This window comes from Zonotrichia albicollis, chromosome 2, assembly GCF_047830755.1.
Source record: "Zonotrichia albicollis isolate bZonAlb1 chromosome 2, bZonAlb1.hap1, whole genome shotgun sequence".
Lineage (NCBI taxonomy): Eukaryota > Metazoa > Chordata > Aves > Passeriformes > Passerellidae > Zonotrichia > Zonotrichia albicollis.
In genome coordinates, this window is record NC_133820.1 from 89,439,704 (window position 1) to 89,460,261 (window position 20,558).

Sequence of the window (20,558 nt, forward strand, 5' to 3'; positions counted from 1 at the left end):
AAGAAAGTTTAGCCATGTGCATGCAACACCAAGTGTGACTTGATCACAGACTCAAGAAGAGTCATGTGTAGGTAGTATGGAGATGTCCCTCTGCAGTCCTCCCGGAGGACATGAGCACTGTACTGCCCTGAGCATGTTCATTTCATTTACAGCTCTTCATTAAAACCACGAATGTATTAAAATCTTGTATGTCTGGGCTTCAGCTGGTTGGCTGTCACAGTATGGAAAGACTTCTTTCTGCTGCACAATAGCCCAATTGTACTTTGTGGGTAGAGGGTTACTCTGACACACTAGAAATGAGCTGGAATATTGGTGGGAAGCACTCATTTTCTGCAATTATATGGAGAATCTTTTTTCTCACATACTCATCTTCTACAGCTTTTTCACACAGTGAATAAAGTTGCAAAGAATTAAATGAATCTATAAATGGGAAATAATTTGCTTCCAAGTCAGGGGTATTCTGTCTTCCTTTGAAGAACAGGGCAGTGGTTTTCTCTTAGGATCACCTGGCAATATGGCATCACCACAGATTAAAGAAGAAGCCAGTCCCTACCAGGCCTTTGGTCAACTTCAGCTTCTCTATTTCTTTGAGCATAGCATGCAAAGCTCAGTCTGCTGTGGGGTAAGACAGCTTCTGCTATGATTACTGAAGTTGAGAACAGTGTCACTGGGCTAGCTCTCTGTGGCTGTGCCTTGAGAAAATTTAATAGCACGTGGCACATGGTATATCTGTAATCTATTGATTCAATATGGCTTTGAGTCCTGAAATAATGAAAGACTGCAAAACTTCCTAATAAATGCATCGTGAATGTATTTGAAGTGTTATTTCCCAAGAGCATCCTGAACAGATGGGGCAGATGCTGCAATTGTCGCAGGAACAAATTTAATGTTGCATACATGAAAAAAAGATATTGCAAAACTTGTGCAGAAGCAGCAGCTTACAGACTTTGTTTCCTTGGATGATGGCATTGCACAAATTTTGGGTGAATTGTTTATGACAATTTTTTGCTCCAACATTTAATAAAAAAATATTTGCACAATTAACTTGCATGAGTTCATGTTTTCTCCTTACTATTAAAAAAAATAGGGAAAAGAATGAGTTATGGCCCTAGCTATGAATTCTAATGGCCTCTCTATGTACATATATTGGTGCCCACACACAGGAAAACTTGATACTCAGCTGAATTTTTCTAGGCTTTAGAAAAATGACATAGGCTTGAACTGGCTTGATGGCCTTTGAAACAGCAAATTAATCTTAACTTGTGGAGACAGGCATAATGTCAGTGAAACCATGCCAACTTTCCCTTCCCGCAGTACATGACTATATAGATAGAAAAAAAGGGTAATTTGTAAAGTTTCTTTTTACTGGTAGCCTTGAAAATAAAGGGGCAAGGAGAATTCATATCTGAATTTAGGAGTTTGCCATGGTCTGAAACTGACTGTTGGATTTTCTTGACAGCCATTTTTATATAAAAGCAAATAAAAACCCAGATTATGCTGGTATGGACAAATGGTATTTCACTCCATACCTCCTTCCCTTGTAGGAAATTCCCAAACCGATTTTAGGGTGGAGAGAAAGGCGCTGCACGGCACAGAGAATGCGTATGCCGGGTTTCTAGTGACACATAAATCGAACGAATTCCCGGAATCCCGGGGTTTGAAATTCACGTGTGGAGACACATGAGGGCACCACTGGGCGGGGGATGGCTGCTGATGGAAAATGGACGTGTCCTGGCCCCTACTGTGGGCTGGCTCCTGGGACTCTCCTGGATTCCATGGCTAGTGGGCAGCACCAGGGCAAGCCCCTGGTGCAGCAGGGAAGGCGAGAATGGAGCCCAGAAACACGGATCTTATGCTCTGTTCAAAGATTTGACAGATAAGTTTCAGCAAAATTCAGCATAATTTCTGAATACCATTTCATGATTTTATAAAATATAAATAGTTCTATTCAAACATCTTGTTTAAATGGTAAAACCCCTTTAGTCCTTGTGGTACATTTGTAGTAAAAATTAATAATACAAATAAGACCAAAAAAAATCCCCGCAAATATTAAAGAGTTAATGGTATTTAACTTTGTCTTGTCTTCTCATCAGTTTTCTAGGCTGCATCTTTCCAAGTAGGATAATATTGACTAAGCCTCATTAAGCCGATTGAGAAATAATCTTTTAAAGAAAAATGCAAAATTAATGATCCATATTGCAAGATCAATAAGCCACTTCAGAATGTACATTGATAAACTATTGCTACTAAAAAATACTCTCAATTTTGTATGCAAAACGAACAAGATGGGGCCAAGTGCTGGCTAGGCACTTAGGAGGGCATGAAATTCATACAGGGAAGAGCTGGTGAAGAAAGGGTGCCCTTGGCAGTGATCCACTACTCAATGAGTCAGCATGAAATTGCCATTGCAACAAAAACAAATCACACGGAGGGATTTATTGGCAAAAAATCTATATGTAAGTCACCATTAATTATTCTACTTTCTTCATTACTTCTGAGGCTTGGCTGGTCTACAGTGTCTTATTGTGGATGTTTCATTCAAATGATTGGAGGAGAGCAAAAGAATGATACGAATTTGAGAAAATGTGGCAATTTGAACCAAAACGTAAAATCTGAAGGCAAAATATAACTCATCATAACTTGAGATGTATATGTAGAAGATTGTCAGATATAGGATAACATCAGTCATCCTCCACAGCCAAGAGAGGAAGACAGAATTTAATCAGGTTAATTTGCAGAAAGAGGGGCTTGCTCAAAGCCAGTTGATGGGCACATTAAGTTGCCTGAAGAGAATAGGCACCTCATGGGTGGTTTTTAAAAGCAGGGTAAAAACCTGTGTTGGATTTGGCCTGAAATATATTTAATTCTGCTTCTGGGCATAGATGCTTAATAGAAGGCCTCCGGAGAGCCTGCATTTCATGGTATCAGCTGTGCACTAAACTCTCAGTGATGGAACTTCCTGTTGAGACTTTTTGCATATTTAACAACTTCTTTAGTTCTGCTTTCTTTCATTTAATGAAGATTAAAAACAATGTGCCAGGGGAAAAAAAAAATGTTACAATTTCATTTATTTTCTTTCACAAAATTGCCATTCACCGAGATCAAAATTATATGAAAGGAGGGAAAGAATAGAGATGTTGCTGTTGCTGCTTCTGGTTACCTAGGGGCTACCATGATCAGCACTGGGTTATGCTGGAGCAGCAGCAGAGTTTTAAATTCTATTTTCCACCCTTTTCAAAGCCATTGTGTCCTCCTACAAACTGGGGGAGGGTGCTTACTGTACCTGGTGGCATCCCCAGCTAGGCTCTAGCTTGGCTTTGTGTTTACTCCATTTATTCTATTTTCCCTTTCACAGTAGAACAATATTACCATAATTTTTTCATTGGGTATATTCAAACACATTTAACCATGGGGCCGCCTTGAACAGACTGGTTAAAACAGGTTTTCAATTCACCTTAAAATAATAATTTTTCACTCTGCTCATTTCTTAAATAAAAAAAAAATTAAAACCCTGGGTTTTTCTTTTTGCCTTTTTTCAGCCTCCTAACACCAAAAGGATGTGGCTAAGTTGAAAGGGCCGCTTTTCTTCTCAAAATGTGACACATTTTTCAGTAGCAGTTCAGTTACTGATCCTTGTGAAAGACCTTAGGGACAGTCGGAAGGAATTTATTTGAAATTGAACTGCAGCCGCTTTCTGATTTATTTCCTGCTCCACCACCCTTACAATTGGGATGCTGCAGCGGCTGAGATCCATCGAGGATGGGGCAGCTGCGGCCTCACCCCTGGATGTTGCCTGGCTTTCTGGAGAGCCTGTTCAGGGACCCGAGCTGCCTGGAAATGAATTGTGGGGTTTGCCAGACGAGGCTTCAGCCCTGCAGGGGCTCGCTGGCACCGTGGGGCCAGGGGTGGCTGGGGACAGAGCGGGCAGTGCTCCGCCGAACCACCGCACCTTCAGCTTCACCCGGCACACGAGCACAAGCACAGTTTGATGGGCTGGAGGCACACCGGGAATCACTGCAGCTGCCCCTCTTTTTCTGCGTGGGGAATATTCCATGTTTTTTAGGGAAAGGCGCCAACCTTTCTTCCAGGGACAGCGGACAGTGGGAGAGCGGGGCAGAGGGGTACCGGGGGCCTGCGCCGGCTGCTGCGGGCGAGGGGAAGAGAGCCCATTTTGCCTGTGAACGACACTTCACAGGAACAGAAACTGCTCACGAATTCGGGTCAAAATGCGGCAAGAATAAGCCCTGGGAGCCCAGCCGCGCGTTTGTTTCCTCCAGAAAATCGTCCACGGTAACCGGTGACACGCCATAGCTCCAGCAATCAAAAGGAAGCAGAAGAACACGACGCAAACCCAGGATTTTGGCCGCTCTGCAGCACCGCCCGCGCGCCCGCCGCTGCCCCCGTTGTTTTGCGGAGGAGACGCTCGGGCCCGTCCCGGGCCCGCCGGGCTCCAGGCACAGCCCCGCGGGCCGGCCCGCAGCCCCGGGCCCCGCGCTGCCGCTGCCCCTTCCCCGGCCCCGGCGGCGGCCGGACGGCGCGGGCTGCAGCGGGCGGGCCCGGCCCCGGGGCGGTGCGAGCGGCGCTCGGCCCCGGCAGGGAGGGGCCGGACCGCCCCTACGCGAGGAGCCGCCGCCGTCGCGGTCGCGGCGGGAGAGGTGACAAGCCGCCGCTGCGCGGAGCCGCCTCCGCCCGGCTGGGAGAAGCGGGTGTACCCGCACTCCGCGCTCCGCTCCGAGGTAAGGCAGCCGCCCGCGCCGCCGCCAGCCCACCCCCGCTGCGGGTCGGCTGCGGGGCCCCGGCGCGGGGACAGCCCGTGTCCTCTGGCCGCGGGGCCGGGCCGCGCGGGGACGCGGCGGGTGCGCGGCGGCGGCGGCGGGACTTCGGCTCGCCCGCGCCCCGGGCGGGAGTGGTGGCAGCGGTGCCGCCGGCCCCGGGGGAGCCTGGCGGCGGCGGCGGCCCGCGGTGCCTCCCTGCGCGGGGAGCTGCCGCCGCTGCCCGTCCCGCCGCACCTGGAGCCGCCGTTCCCCCGCTGCCACGCCGCCAAGGGCGCGGGAAGGCGCCCTGAGCCCCGCGCCAGTTCGGGTGCCCGCTGCCCCCGCCGTCCGCCTCCCCTTCCCTTCCCTGGGGCAGGCGCCGCGGCGTGGGACGGGGCGAGAGGCGGCGGGCGCTGCTGCCGGGCCGTCGCGTCTGGTTCAGCGGTGATTTATGGTTTTGTTAACTCAGCATTTGGCACGGCGTGCGAGCGGGGAGAGCGGCGAGCGGGAGTCATAACTTTGTGTTACTTCTGGAAGGGAAAGGGAAATGGCCCCGTGGGGCCGAGGCCGCCCCAGCGGCTTCCTCCAAATCCTCCCTCCCCGCTCCATGCCCGCCCGCTCCATCCCTGCGCAGGGGGCTCGCTGCAGGCAGCGGGGAATAGCGCTGGGCAGGTTCGCGGGGGGAACACGACACGGGACTGCCACCCGTGAAGGTGAATGTGACAGAGGGGGAAAAACTCAGAAATTAAATGTTTTTCTTACTCCTGGTTTTGTGTGGATACCCTATATATTTATTCCTTGTACACACATATTTGTCTCATATGCACAGAATATGTACATGTATTTTTTGAACTGTGAGAACATTGCCTATAGGCTTCTGTTTCCAGATGTTTTGTTTTCTGTTTCTTTTGGGCGTATTTACATTTCTGCTGGGAGGGAAACAGACAACAGTAATGTGGCTGAATATGTATTTGAGCAGTAGCGAGGAATAACTTGTGTGCCTTTAATTCAGCTGCAGAGGATATCCATGTGGGATTAATATACTTAAGTGATCGTGTCACACTGACGTATCTTGTTCAGACTTGTAGATTTTTAAAGCAGTGTGGACTTGTAGGTAGTAGCGGAAGTGTAATTAATTTTAAACATGTGACTTGGCCTAGTGCTTATGATTTTAACGTGGTATTCGTACCTCGGTAAATATGCATAGATTTAGCCATCTGTCCTCTATTTTCCCTTCGTGTGTGCACGTACCACGCTGCACGAATGAAAAAGGTACCTGCGGTAAGCTTTAGGGCCAAATACATATTTCATCTCTTCTGGGAAATGCTCTAAAGTTACTCTCAAGGACTAGTGGAAAACATCTTTCATACAGTTTCTGAGTATATTTAAAGTTAAAAAAATAGTTGCTCCAGCATCAATTATGTCAATTTGTAGCTTGTATTTGGCACGGATACTATTTACATTCGTCGAGTACAGTTGATACTGCTGCTGGAAGGGATGTAGTTTTTCCCACTGTGGACAAGGCCCTTTTGTGCAGTGTAAACCTCATGCTTTTAGAGGATGCATGAACCTCTGGGTAGAGCCAGCCCTGTGGTTTCTCTCTCCAGCGGTAAGGTGGTGGTGGAGTGCCAGCTCCAGTGGGGCTCGTTGGGGATCACAGCAACAGAACTTCTGCCATGGTCTGGAGCTCCCAGTCAGGGCACGCCAGTCTTCGGCACTTGCCATGGTTGCAGGCATATGCTATGGCTTATCTGCATGGCAGTGAAATTTGGAATAGCAGTGGACCACCCTGGTGATTTGTACAGTGTGGGGGTCTGTCTGTCTGTCCATGCAAGGTAACCTGTGGGATGGTGCCTGTTTTCCTGCAGCTGAAGAGATGGGCTGTTCTGTTGTGGAATCCCTGCTGTCACCACAGGAGTGGTACCTATCTGCATTGTGCATGTAGGTGGGTGGATGATATAACACGGGTCACTTCAACATACCTTCTCCTCTGGAACTTATCTCCTCTATATTTATGTCCCTCTCTCTGAAGAAATGGCCTGGGTTTAGTCAACATCAACTCTGCCAAATCTCTAATCTTTGGAATTGGCATGTTTGGGATTGTGATGCTGAAATCTTCATCTGAGCATCATTTTCTTAAATTTGGCTTTTATAGAATAACAGTTGTCATAAGAAGATTAAAAATAAAGTCTACTTGCTGCTAACACTTGGTGGGTGAAATTTTCATCTCTTATACTCCAGATGCTCTGCAGTTTCTCTGCTGGTACAGTCTCTAGAATTGTACTGTGCAGTACTGAATGCTTTTTCTCCTAACCTAGGGGTTCTTAAACTGTGGTAATACCTACCTTAGAAAAGTGGTACATGAATGCTGCCGCCAATGGTGTGTGACTGTTTGGGGAACCTTCTCAGTCTTGCTTTTCCTTGGGTTATAAGCTTGGTTACAAGGCACTGGAAAAAGTTCTGTTAACTTTTTGTCCTGATTTATGGCAGGAAGAAAGAAAAAATGTATTAAATTGGTATTCCCATTGCTGCCTGATGGTGTTAGATTTTTTGCATCCTCTGGGTAGCTCTTGGAATCTCAGCAACACTACATGATTATTTTACTCCTTATGCTGCCAAGTAGAATTATATAGCCTAATTTATTTAGATTTGGCATGTTCTCACTGAAAGTCATTCCATGCTAGGTGAATGAACGGTTTTCTTGTTTATATTGCCTTCACTCCTCACTCCCCTTTTAATAGACCCTCACAGGTCTTACTATAGCTCTACTTGAGGGTTTCTGAATTTTGTTGAATCTGGCAATAAAAATAGAAATAAAGAATTATGAATCACATTAAACTTGTTATCAAAGAAGGTATTTTCATGCTGTCAGTTACCAGGGTAGAAATCTCACTCCTCATGGCTCCAGCCAGTCCTACAATCACATTTACTGCTCTTCTATAAATTTTTTTCTGACAGTTTATTGTTAGCTCTCTGTGGCTGAAGTACTCAGGACAGATGTGAACACACTGCCTTCATCTTTGAAGAATTACAAAGTCTCCTAATTGGCTTCCAGATCACACTGTATCTTTCTTCATAGCCCTCTATCATAATTCAGACTCTTCCATTCTACTTATTATTCCTTTCCAGATGTCTTATAACAGTCAAATCTTTGCTGGATCACTTTTCCCCTGATGAATTTTATTTATTTTCTCAGAGGCACCTAAGAAATATAATGACTGATGGATTATTCTTTTCCCCTCCCATTACCTTTCTTCAATATTCTCCCACGTTCATTTGCAAGTAGAGCTACTTAGAAAGTGTTCATTAAAATGTCATTGAAATGAAAGTCAAGGCAGAATGTTAATCAAAAATGCTTTTCAGTTTCAAGTCACTCATTTCTCATGAATAAACCTTCAAAAACAAAAACAATCTCTTTCTTTTCTACTGCTGATACTTTCTTTCCCTGTGCATTTTACTGTCTTGATCATTGTGGTTGGATTATTTGTGGTAACTGAGTTTGACACAATCGATTGGCTTAGGGCTTTAGAGAAACACAGTATCAAAACACTCAGCTGGCTCTGGAATAAAAATATATGGCTCAATCAACTACAGGTATGAGGAAAGAGTAGATCTCCTCAAAAATCTTGAAGTGCTGAAGAACTCAACAGTTTATCTTGCCGTGCAGCTGCATGGCACCGTGTTGGGCTCACGTTGGGTGACTGTCAGGGGCTGTTCCTCTGCAGAGCCCAAGGCAGCCCTGCTGGGGCCTCTGGGAGCTGTAGGATGCTGGGTAGATGTTTGAGCTCTGTGAGGATGCAGCCTGGAACATGGGGGGATGATGGTATCACGCCGTGTTCCTAGGGAAGGACACAACACACTCCGGAGCAATCGGATTTCCTAGATTGGAAGGCTTCGTGGGCTGCCCATGGGGACACAAATGACTCTTTGCCTAGATAGAGCTGAGACAGCAATGCTGTTATTGAGTAGTGTTTCAGTATGAAAGTATAATGTCAGTGTAAAGTCCAGAAATACTTCTGACCTATGACCAGCTGGGATCAAGTATCTTAAAGCAACAAACCTAGGGTCCGTCTGTGGCTGCAAGCTCTTGACAGGGCTTTCCTCTGTTCTCCACTGAATTCCAGGTTTAGGTTTAACTTCAGCAATTTCTCCTTGCTTGGATGGTGCTGCAGTTGTTTGTGCTGAATGTTAAATAGGTCTGTGTGTTTTCACACTGGCAGAATTTGAGACTTGCTGGCTAATTCACCTGGTGGTTTAACACTGATGTTAAAAACTAGTGTATAGGGAATTGAGCTTAGTTGGTCTCTACAGGGGAAGGAAGAAGTGATGTGGAAGCACCTTTCTACTGCTGCCTGTTCTCCATTGCCCCTAGTTTATCTAGGAAGGACCTAAACTATATTTTTGTGGGCCCTTTTGAGGTATCCCCCCTGGAGAGAGACAAATATTTCATGCCTGATGGTATCAGAAAGGAGGTCTGTGAGGCTGAGTTTATATTGTCCCGTACCTCCTCTGAAAAGAGACAATTTGAAGTATGGGAAGATCCATGTCCTTTCTCTAGTTTGATGTCCCTGGTCTGTTCCATTAGGCTTACTGAAGTGAGCCAATAGTTGGTTTTGTTGCTTATCTTTTTCAGGAATGGGAGATTTGACACTAACCAGTGGTTGCTCAGGATGGTATATCCACCGTGAGTTTCCTCAGCAGTGGTAGAACTGTTATGTTTTCAAGGAGGAAGAAGACTTCCAAGTATTTTGTTAATGATTTCAGACTGGAAGGAGCATGGTTGAATTCTCAGGTCTCAGAGAAAAAAAGGCACCCTGTTTTAAGATTGGGTGATGTCTAAATGTGGTTGCCTTGAGCTGTGTAAGCTGGCTGTTGGTGGATATGGGCGAGGCACGGTTTTGTTTCCTGAGAGGGCTTTCCAAGTGTGCACAAGGCTTTCACAAAGGAGAGTATTTCCTTGCTGTGCAGTATGACTGTATGGATGAGCATGGAAACCCTTAGCATAGGCTTTGATTATTGAGCATTTATTGGCCATTTCTTCATTTGAGAGGTTCTGTCCTATGCCTGTGGTGAGATACTGAAAGATAACATCTAGGTGATTGTTGGGTATGTCACTGGAGCAGTGTTTGTCAGGATTTGACTGTGGTTTTGATCATTGCTGATGTGTGGGCCTGAGCCCTCAGGCCCTTGCCCCGCTGCTGTTGATGAGATCTGCAAGATTTTGGAGTTTCTCAGTCCTTACTCTGCTTAGGCTTTCTCTGGTTCCTGGGAAGCTGGCCATGCTTTCACTTCCCTGAATGAGGCAATGCTCTTTGCATAACTGCAGTGGTGTTGTGCTATCCATAATGTTCAACTTCTCTGTCAAGTATCAACAATATGATCAGCTTTGCAGGTTGTTCCAGGTGTGGTCTGTGAAGGTGCCAAGAAGACTATGAGGAATTGGCTTTTCTGAAAAAACACCAGGTGATAAGGTTTGGGGATTTCATCATGTTCAACCTTGTGTCAAAGTATCTGCTGAAATTCTCAAGCTTTTTAATTCTGGGACATTCTGCTACCTATAGCCTATAGGAAGGCTATATTAATGCTAGCCTTCCTAAAGCTGTTTCTTTATTGTAATCTTTGAGTGAATAAATTTTAGCTTTGGCTTTTCAGGTTATTGAAATCTAATAAAGGTGCTTTAATATAAGCACCTTAGATTTCACATCTGCAGAACAGGTGAACAAAGTGCTTCTTGGTGTCTGCTTGTCTTGGACACTGTATTGTGAGGAGCAGGGAAAAAAGACATGGGATTTATATCTCATCTGGAGAGAGCTTTGGATGATGCAATGTATATCATGTATTTCACTCTCAGGATTGTGTGTTGCCTGTTGGCAGTTGGAGCTAGGTCTTATATTACTCAATTCATTCACTTAATTTCATAATGCTTTGTGCTCTCTGCTTCCTGTTCATAGTGGAGAATATTTCTTCTGCTACTTGCAGCTACCAGAAAGTATCTGATTTCTCTGGTTCTATCCCTCTAATTCCTTGGAAAACCCAATCCAGTTTATACCATGGCAGATGAAGTGTGCCATATCATTTGGATTGCTGGGTGCCACAAGAGAGGCATGTGATTTGTCTTGGAGGCACAAACTGTTGAATCCTAGCAATGGTTAGACCTGGATATGCCTCGTATGGGAGCTATGTTGAGTGTGAACAGGAAGGATGAGGGCAGGGTAATGTTAAGATTAAGGCACATTCCATCAGACGATGGTGTTGGTGGTTTCAGGCAGTGATATTTTATTTAAAAATAACCTGTCCTTGCTGTTGTGAGTTAGAGGAAGGGAGGGAGAAGAAAAATCTGTCTGCTTCCTGAGCTGTAAAGGGGCCTCTTGACTAATGGTGTGGCAATAACTGAAGGCCAGAGCTGGGTGGGTCTCAATACTCCTCCCTCACAAAGCAGCAGAAGAGTTTGATCATCTGAATTGTGGTGATGGCCCTGGGGCTGACAGGAGGATTACTACAGCACTGTACTTGCTTTCTGGAAAGCTTACACCATACTTCTTTACAAATTTCAAAGATGACTGGAGTGCTGAAGTGGTATGAGCAGTTCCTAATCTGCTAGAGCTGGTCCCCACTGCTGCTGAGTCCCTGTCTACTGCTGGAAACGGACTGGGGTGGGGGAAAATGTCATTAGTGCAGAACTGTGCAGAAGGCTTTTAGGATTGAGATAATGAATTTTCTAAACCGGAAGAATAATTGAAACTGCTGTAGTTCCACTTTGCTTACTCCAGCAAGATTTTGTCAGCGGGTTCTTAGTTATTTGTTGATTTTCGCATAATAGACTGAAAAAGGAGCAGAATGAATGGATATCCATAAAGGTTAGATTTTTTTGATTTAACTCTCCCCACCCCCTTTTTTTTTTTTTAGCTGCCAGTATTCTTGAAGTTACATTGTCTCAAAAAGAAGTCTTTAGAGATGGCCATAATTTGAAACATCTGGATAAAATTTGGGGGTTTTTAAAGGACCCATAAAGAACTCCTATAGAAAATAAGCACTAGTAATTTCATTTTTTATTGTTAGGTGCCTTGATTTTAGATACCTTTGTAAAATAGAAGTGCATTCAATATGCAGAATATCTGAGAGTACTGAAATAGAAAGTTCTGAAATTTTGTGGACATTTCTGTACAGAATGCAAGGCTTTTAACATATCCCTTCTGTCAGCAGTACAAAGAGGAATCAAAAGAAACAAATGCAAAACATCTGAGTAGTAGTCCCTTGTATGTGCAGCCAGTAGTAAAGGGAAAAGCAGAAGTCTTTCTAGTTCATCCAGTGTTAATTGAGCACATGGTCACAGCTTTTGTCAAGGCAGTACTTCTGGCTCAGATGACGTTCCATTGCCATGTCTAGCTCCAGTGAAAAGTTACTTTTATGAGTAGTTGTCTAGGTTGAGGGAGCTGGGCTCATTTGTTTGGATGAAAAAGGACACAATAGTAGCTATTGCAGCTATTGGAGGATGATTATGAAAATAGTAGGACCAAACTGTGCTTTGTAGTGCCAGGTGCCACCAAGGGAGAATGCAATCAGGTGTTTCTTTGGAGATTCAGGTTGGATGTTGGAAAAATCTTTTTACTAGTACAGCAGTGCAGTACACCAGCAGAGTGTCCAGAGGAGCAAGTTCCTGCCCTCTGAGCTTCTCAGGACTCATCAAGGCAAAGCCATGCTGACCCAGTCTGCTCTTGATGATAGTTTTCTTTTGAGGCAGAAGCTGGACTAGGTAAGAAAGCCCCTTAGGTTCCTTACAGTCAAAGCTTCTAGGAGAATTCCCCCCACACCTTCCTTCTCAAATGAGGAATTTTTTAGACAATTTTGGACTGAGCAGACCATCTACTGTGAGATGCTTGGTGGTAAGCTTACTTTCATGTAGTTCATCCAGTAACGTTTCAGTCTACTCTACTTAGATCAGTATTGTTCATCTAAGCATTTATGACCTGAGGACCAGCAGAATATTTTTGTCAACAGGTTTCTTTTGTTCTTACCTGTACCTGAAGGAAGGGACAGAGCTATTTGATGGTTAATGCAATCCTGCCCTAACAGGCAAACCTCTCCTTGTGGGTCTGCTGAAGATAGCTTTGGGGCATGAGGTGGCATTACAGTTGCCAAAAGGGCAGGTGGTCTGCAGTGAAATTTAGTTTCAAATCTTAAGTTTATAAGACTATACATCCCACAGCAAGACACCTGTGCAGTCTTAATCTTGTACTTTTCCCTGCATTCCCCTTTCCTTAGTAGTGTGACCTTTAGGTAAGCCAAAGGTAGCGGACAGGATATGTTCTAATTGTGTTGTGGCTCTACTAATATGTGTTAGTGGTTTTATTTATCCTTATTAGAGCTGATATGAGGGGGAACAGCCAAATGAATGGTTTTGTCAATTTATAACACTTTTTTTTTTGAGAGAGAGAGAGGGGAAGGGGAGAGTTCGAGAAAAACACAGAATGGATGAAGTAGCTATGCTATCCCTTTATAGGCATTTCCCTACAAATAAACTCTCCTTTCCATCTCTGGGTCTCTGGTGAATGAAGTCCTGTATGCATTTTGATTTTTGAAGTATTTTTTTCTGTAATTTGTTTCATTTTTCTGGTGGTGGGATTAAATATTGACATGTGCTACTTGAAACATGCTGTTTTCAGAGGTCATGCTGTTGGATGCCATTTTATCCCACACAGTACTTCTGCTAGAAGACCTTGTTTTTTGCCCTGCATTACTCATACTTGTTTGCTTATTTTTTCTATGTGAAAACAATTCTTGTTTCTCTTTGTGTTTACAGCTACTTATTTCTTGGTTTCTGTTACATGACATTTGGGAAAACTGAAGGTTCATGTTCATGTATATAGTATTTTGTGGCAGAGTAATTAGGCAAAGATCCACATGTAATGTTTAAAAGCATTATGCAACAAAGTGTTCCTGACACTTCACAGTAATCAGAAAACAAGCTGAAACAAAGCAACCTCTTTTGAGGTGCAAATGGAAATTTGGTGCAAAACTCATGACTGAATGCATCTAAGTCTAATGTTTAAAGAAAAGCTTGTCTAAGTGAGCACAAACTCATAGACTTCACAAAACAGAGCTGCCTGTTAACCAAAAGACTAGTTGCTTGCCAACAGTTCACTTGGCATAGCTTTCTCCTACCTGTCATCCATACTTCACAGAAAGAAATAAAACCCTGCACTTACATATTCCAGGCCCTCTCTTCTTGCCAAGGTAATGCTTTTTTAATTATATAGAGTCCTCTGCTCCTACATGTGTGGGTTATTAATTGCTGTAAAGGGGTGAGGGATTGAAAGCTGCTCTTACTGATTTTGAAAAACAAAAATTATCCAATTGGCTTTCATTTTCTGTGAAGTTTCCTGGAGCCTATTTTCTCTGCTTACAGTGGAGATTGCTTGCTGATTTTGCTGCATGCCCCTGAGCATCTACCCTACAGACTCAGGCTGTTAAGAGGCAGCTTGTAGAGAAATGGGAGGCAGCATCACCTCCTAAATTAGGTTGTTTTACACCTGTATTACAGTAGTGTACAAAAACAATAGCATAATTTTAATGAATTAGAAAGAGCAAGTTAAATTATTTTTGTGCTAATTAAAGATGGGAAAATTCAAAATGTAGCTTAGTTCCAGCAGCATTTTTTCCCTTTGGGTTCAAAATGGATTAATAAAACTGAGCTTTTGATTTAAAGGATAATTAGAGAGTTCTCATTGCATCACTCATTTAAAGATGCGTTATTTGGAGCCATTGCTTGAGTTATATGCATGATTTCAAATATATTTGAGGCTGATAACTGAATCTTCATAGATTTAAAAAATACTGTGTTTGCATGTAGAAAACTTACTTGGAATACATCTCTCATATAGTTACATGAAGTACTAATTTTTAGTCATTTATGAGCTTCTTGGAGGAAAACTCGTGCTCCTGTGTCTTTCCAATGTGTTGGAAATCCCCAAGATAAGGAGCAGAAGTTTAGTATATGCATCCTCCACTGCATTCCTTGAAACACAAGAGGGTTTTCCTGTGCCCACGTGACTTTGTGGCTGAGGTTAGTAGGTTTTATGAAAAGGTGATTTATCAAATGGTTTCCTCCTGTTGTGGCTTTGAATAGGAACTACTCCAGATCTGAGGCCAGAACAATGGGTATGGAGGAAATTAGTCATGGAGGGGTCTGAGGAGGAAGGAGCATGTTTTTATCAGCGATGGAAGAACTTCCCAGTACATGGGGGTCTCACTAAAGATGATTTATGCATCAGTGGGTAGGGCTGGATTGCACCTTTGCATTGTTTCCAGCTGAGTATTAAAAACCTAAAGGTAAAACACTTGCTTTCTTCTTCATTTGACACATTTGGGAAGTATTCTTTCTAACCACGTGGATTTGCAATACATTTTTATGAAGGCTTAAGCATTTGGTGTTTATTTCAGCTGAATTCAAGGAGGCTTCCATCAGGTAAGTCCCTGGCCCTGGCATGTGTTGTACAAATGAGGGGGACATAAAGTCAGTTAGCAGAGAGAGATTTATCTTGAATTTATGATACATGTTTCTGGCTTAAATAGTGCTTGTACTTTTACACTGTGATTCCTTGTGATTCATAAAACATATTCTGGACAGGGTTCAGGAGCTGATGATAAAGGCTTTCTGTTTTGTATATAACTTTTTACATTCTGCTGGAAGATTTGGGAAGATCTGTTCTGATAGGAATATTTCTGAGGAAATGGTTGCATTTTTGGATGGGTACAGGTATCTAAATATGTGGCATTTAATATGGCACTAGACAATTTTATATCTGGGACATCTGTGTGAGGATGGCAAATATAAGACATACCAGTAACCCAGTCCTTCCAGTGATGGCCACTGAAGGCCAACAGAAATTCCCTAGGCCATCTATGAGAAGCTAGATATCTGGGTTTGGTTTATTAAAATTTCAGTTTTAATGCTTCTATGATTTGGTGTTTCAGATGAGCAAACTGAAAACTGCTTTTTATTCAGCTGTCATGAAGAAAAACAGAATCACTTTCCTGAAAAAACTTTTGCATAAGTCAGTGTTCTAAGAGTAAGGCAGTGTAGGTGGTTTGCCAATTTATTTTTCTGAGCTTATTATTTTGCCAGTTTATAGTATCTGCCTTATAGAGTCAGCAAGATAATGGTTATTTTACCAACCTTCCCTCTCCTCAGAAATGTCCCCTTGGAAACAAAAAAGGAAATCAAGAGGAGAATCCCGGTTCGACTCCTCTTGGGTTGATTTGGTGTCCATCAGTTGTTCAGAGGAGGAAAGCGTGAGTGAGTGCAAAGATTGCTGTTCAGTCAGGGGAAAAAAAACCCTGGAACATGTTCAGCATAGCTTAGAGAACAAGCTTATGTAGCTTATATAGCAACATAGCTGGAACATGCTTATGGCAAGCTGAGGATTTACACCAAAGCTGTAAGTGTACATTGTCAAAATACAGGTGTCCTTTAGCTCTCTGCTAATGTCTTTAGTCATTTGAACTGATTTTGAAAATCTAGAGTGCTGTCCAGTGTATGTAACTGAAATATCTAAATATTTATGTTCCTAATAAGGCTTCTTCTGTAGTAAGATTTCATCTCCTACATGTTTAATGAAGGGCATGCTAGAAGAAGAAGCCTAAGGGTGACCATCTCAGGTAACCAATACAGAAACACAGATGCTTTTAGGGTATGATGGAATCTCTTAGAATAGCTACTTTGGGATAGGATGAATCACAGCCCACAAATGCCTATTTCTCTTCAGTGACTATAAAGAGAGAGGGGGAGTAGAGTGACTCAGTGAAATGTGGTTGTTTATATTTGGTCAAATGTATTTCGAGCTAAGTGCATAAGGCTACAATCCTGAGGCAGCTCAGCTCTCCATGGCACCTGGTGTATGTGCCTCAAACATTTAGCTACAAAAGCCTGAGTGGACTGGATGTGAACTGCAGTTCCTCTCTGCCTGATGCCTTCATCACCCTTCCCAGCTGGAACCACCCCCTAAAGGAATTGTGCACTTGTACTTAGTTTTCATCCTGATGGGGAATTGGTGTCATCCTAAAATAAAGTCAGGATGCGGACTGGATGTGTGCCTGAACCCATGTGTTTGGATCTCACAATTTAGACATGGCTTAAACTCCTTGTGCAAGCAGCAGAAGGAGAAGGGAGCATTTGGAAAGCCTCCAGGAGCCACCTTAATTTTGGTAAGATTGATTCCTAACATGTAACTTGAATATGTGCTTGCTTCTGTGGAGTGTTTCCATTTTATATTTCTCTCAGCATATATATGATAAAAATTGTTTTCCTTTCTGTGCACAATCTCCAGTTTTCCTAGGTTTGGGAGATGTTGGGATGTCTGGGAGGTAGGAAATTAAAACAGTTGAAAAGCCAGACTTAAAGTTCTTGTGATTAAGCCTATTTTTAAAACAAAAATTAGACCCATTCTTTCAGAACCTGTTCCCAATTAGTAACTTGAAATTTTGATATTACTGTCTAAATTTTTATCTTATAATGATTTGCACCATCCCTTCAGCCCCAATATAGATATTGAGGTGTTTTGCGAAAGCTGGCAACAGTGGTATTATGCATGAGTGCCTAGTTTGAAAATCTTGGCAGCTGCTTTGACTTTTCTTTATGCTGTCATTCAGACCATAGCTACCAAAGCTGAATTTTGCTTGTAGTAACAGTTGTGGGAAGTTACTAAGGGAAGAGTCTATTACTGACACAGGAAATGGCTTTACAGTTCTTTTTGTCTTTGCCAAACTTACCAAAACATCACTGTTGCCATAGGTCATCTAGACACAGCTCAAAATCATCAACCTGCTGCAACTGAGTATCACATAAATTGCTTGGTGACTTCGGTGCTAGTGTTACATATGTTCCATCCTTCTTGCAAAACTCCCTTTAAATTGACAAGTTTTGTTGCTTCTGGAATTAGACCTAATTGCTGTGATTCAAGAGTAAGGAAGGAAAAAATAACTGTGTGGGTTCTGCATTTTTCAGTTCTCCTCCTCTTTATTACTTCCAAAATAGTTCACTTTTCTCCAAAAGTTGTATCAAGACCATTCAGAAAATTGTGTGTAATAGTCACTGATAGAAGCATTTTTCCCTTGATTCATTAATTACAGGAGCATATCAGGCAGAGCAGATGGCATTTTTTGAGTTGGGAATTTACCTTTGTTATTCTCTGTTGAGTTTGACATGTGAATTTCTCAGCTTCTCTAAGATGATATTGTTTTGCAATTATATACATAATATGGTTGTATAAATCAGACTGAAAATTGAATTTCTGGCCTTTTTCTTTGTAACTGATGTGAAAAATGAATGGGTACATGGGCACATCTCCATTTGAGAACTACTCACTCCTCAACGTACAGAGTAATTATTTTTAATTTATATTTTTTTTGCTTGAATGAAGTCATGCCTTACTCTGGTACTTCTCAAGTGCCAGTTCTGAGGAAGAACAGAAATTTTCTCTTGAGCTTTTTGATGGGTCTTAGCTAAAGGGTTCACAAGTGGGATGTGATGTATTTTCAGCATGCCCCATCGGGTTGAGGGTCTTCTGATCCTCTGTCATGGGAGAACCTATAACATAATAACCCACATGAGGATCTGGGTGGATGTGTGGCTGCTGGCTTTGTGTTTGTGATGCAGGAGTCCTAGGAATGCTGTGTGGAAGCCCCCCAGCCCCGTTTGACTGCAGTTAGAGCTCTGCAGTGGCTGAAGGCAGTGTGTTCGCTGTGAAGCAGTGGCACAAGAAATTGGGTTGTGCAGGCAGTGCTGAGCCCATGCCTTTTCAGGAGCTGTGTTAGTAGTGACTTGCCTTGGGTTTGTGGCAGGGAAGGGTTGAGGCAGCTTGCAAGTTGGAGTGAACCAATGGGCCACAGAAGCTCTCGGTGGGGCTGTGGTGTGGATGTGCCTGGGTCTGTGAGAGGGCAGCCAGCTCCTGCTGACTGGGGCTGCTTGTGCTGCTCACTCAGCCTCGTCTGGCAGGGGCACCACCTTCCTCTGTGCTGTAACCTGCTCGCCTAGACCAGCCAGACCCTGCAACTATTCCTCCCTTTCCCTCCCATCACTCTGTCCCTCTTCTGCCCAGCCTCGCGGTGTGTTTTGGCCCACCTGCCCATTCTGACAGTCCCCTCTGCGGTGTGCTCGGAAGGGCTCTTCCCGCACACGTCTGTGGGGCACCAGCCGAAGGGTCATGGGAGCAACAGGCGAGGTTGTCTTCCTGCTGTCAGCTCCAATGTCTGGTCTCTGGCAGATGGGAGCAGCAGTTACAGGGGAAATCCTGCTAATCTCCTGTAACTTGAGCCCATTACATGCTCAGTCGCACTGTGGGGCTGGTGCCTTTCCAGCCACATATGGACGGATGGCTGAAGGAATCAGACGCGCACTGCAGAACACTTTCCGAGATTTGCGCTGTGGGGATCAGAAACAAAAATTAAAAAGATGCTGTGAGTCAGCTGAATATTAGCAGGTTTTAAAGCTTTGTTAAATAGGAAAATATTTTCATATGCATAGCAAAACATATAAAAACCCCTCCATAAAAAAGAAAAAAAACCACCCTGAAAAACAACATCAAAAAAGCACTTTGCCAAATTTCAAGGCTGCCCCAACATGGGCAGAGGAGCCAGAGTTCCCCAGTGAGTTATAAGGATGGCAAAGCAACATGTTTTTGTCTAGGTTATCTCAGAAATAGGCAAACTGTGTTTTGGCAGAAAAGTCAATAAATCCTGCAGCAGATGTCCAGCATGGAAAATTTTTAACAAGGGCAGCTCAAGTTTGGCAGAGTCAAAAGAATGTGGAAAATCCTGATGAGATGCACCAAGGGCCATCTTAATAATGGGTGGAGTTACCACCCTTGTCCCCAGGGTCTCTTGAACCCACCAAAATCAACTATTTGATTTTTTTAGGAGGATTGTTTTGGGGTTTTTTTTAATATAAGGCAGAATAGAGAGGAATGGAGGGGGTGATTGAACAGAAATTAAGGGCTGGCTAGCAGGAACCTTCTTGGCAGGAACACATTTCAGCCATGCCTGAAAGGGGAGGGTTTTCACAAATTGTGTGGGAGATGGTGGAACCCAAAGGAGAGTTGCTGCTTGCTGGATAGAGGAATAATGGATTTTTGGGAAGCTGTGTTTATAATATGCAAAATAGTCCACAGGAAACAATGGGGCCTTGGGACAGAGCTGCCAGTGAATGAGAGCTTTGTTTTCCTCTTGTCTATTCATATTTCTAAACTTTTAGTGGCATTTTAAACACATTTTACACATTTTTTGTGTAATGTCTTGAATTGCCTAAACTGCTGCCTAAAGTACGGTTACCCTGCAATCTTTATCCCTTTTTGGATAAAGATTGACTTTCAGCTTAAGCTCCTTTTTGTATTTTTCTTGATTGCAACTCTTGTTTAATAATCCTTGGCTGCTTTGTTCTCATGTTTTAAAACTTCAGAAAAATTTATAGGAAAACTGGTTGACAGCAGACCTTGTGCACCAAGCGTGTCGAGCTGCCCACAGCTTGACTTGAAAATGGCAACTGTAGTATCGTAGTCCTTATGCCAGAACCTTGACACAAATGAACATCAGTTGCAAGCTAATTGCATGGACTTCAGTTTAGATGCTGATGATGGGATTTGCCTGCCATGGATATGAATTAAAACACCATCACACAGATTGTGTTTTCATTGAGAAGCATCCCATACCTGCAGCCCCTAACAACCAGTCTGAAATAATCAAAAAGATGTTATGGTTGTATTGCTGTTAAATGCAGACACAGATTATGCAGTATTAAAATGAGAATATTGC

General features: G+C 43.4%; 1 protein-coding gene across 10 annotated transcripts in view; it reads left to right on the forward strand.

Annotated features, from left to right (window-relative positions):
- Positions 1-4,595: 4,595 nt before the first annotated feature.
- The window catches only part of MBNL2 (muscleblind like splicing regulator 2), a 108,005-nt gene continuing 92,042 nt past the window's right edge, over positions 4,596-20,558 (forward strand). For 8 of the 10 annotated variants that reach the window (XM_005493222.4, XM_014271422.3, XM_014271425.3 and 5 more), the window contains exon 1: positions 4,596-4,736. The gene's annotated coding sequence lies outside the window, so the exon portion shown is untranslated. The remainder of the gene's footprint in view (positions 4,737-20,558) is intronic. The other 2 variants (XM_026797012.2, XM_074535635.1) reach the window with 2 other exon arrangements.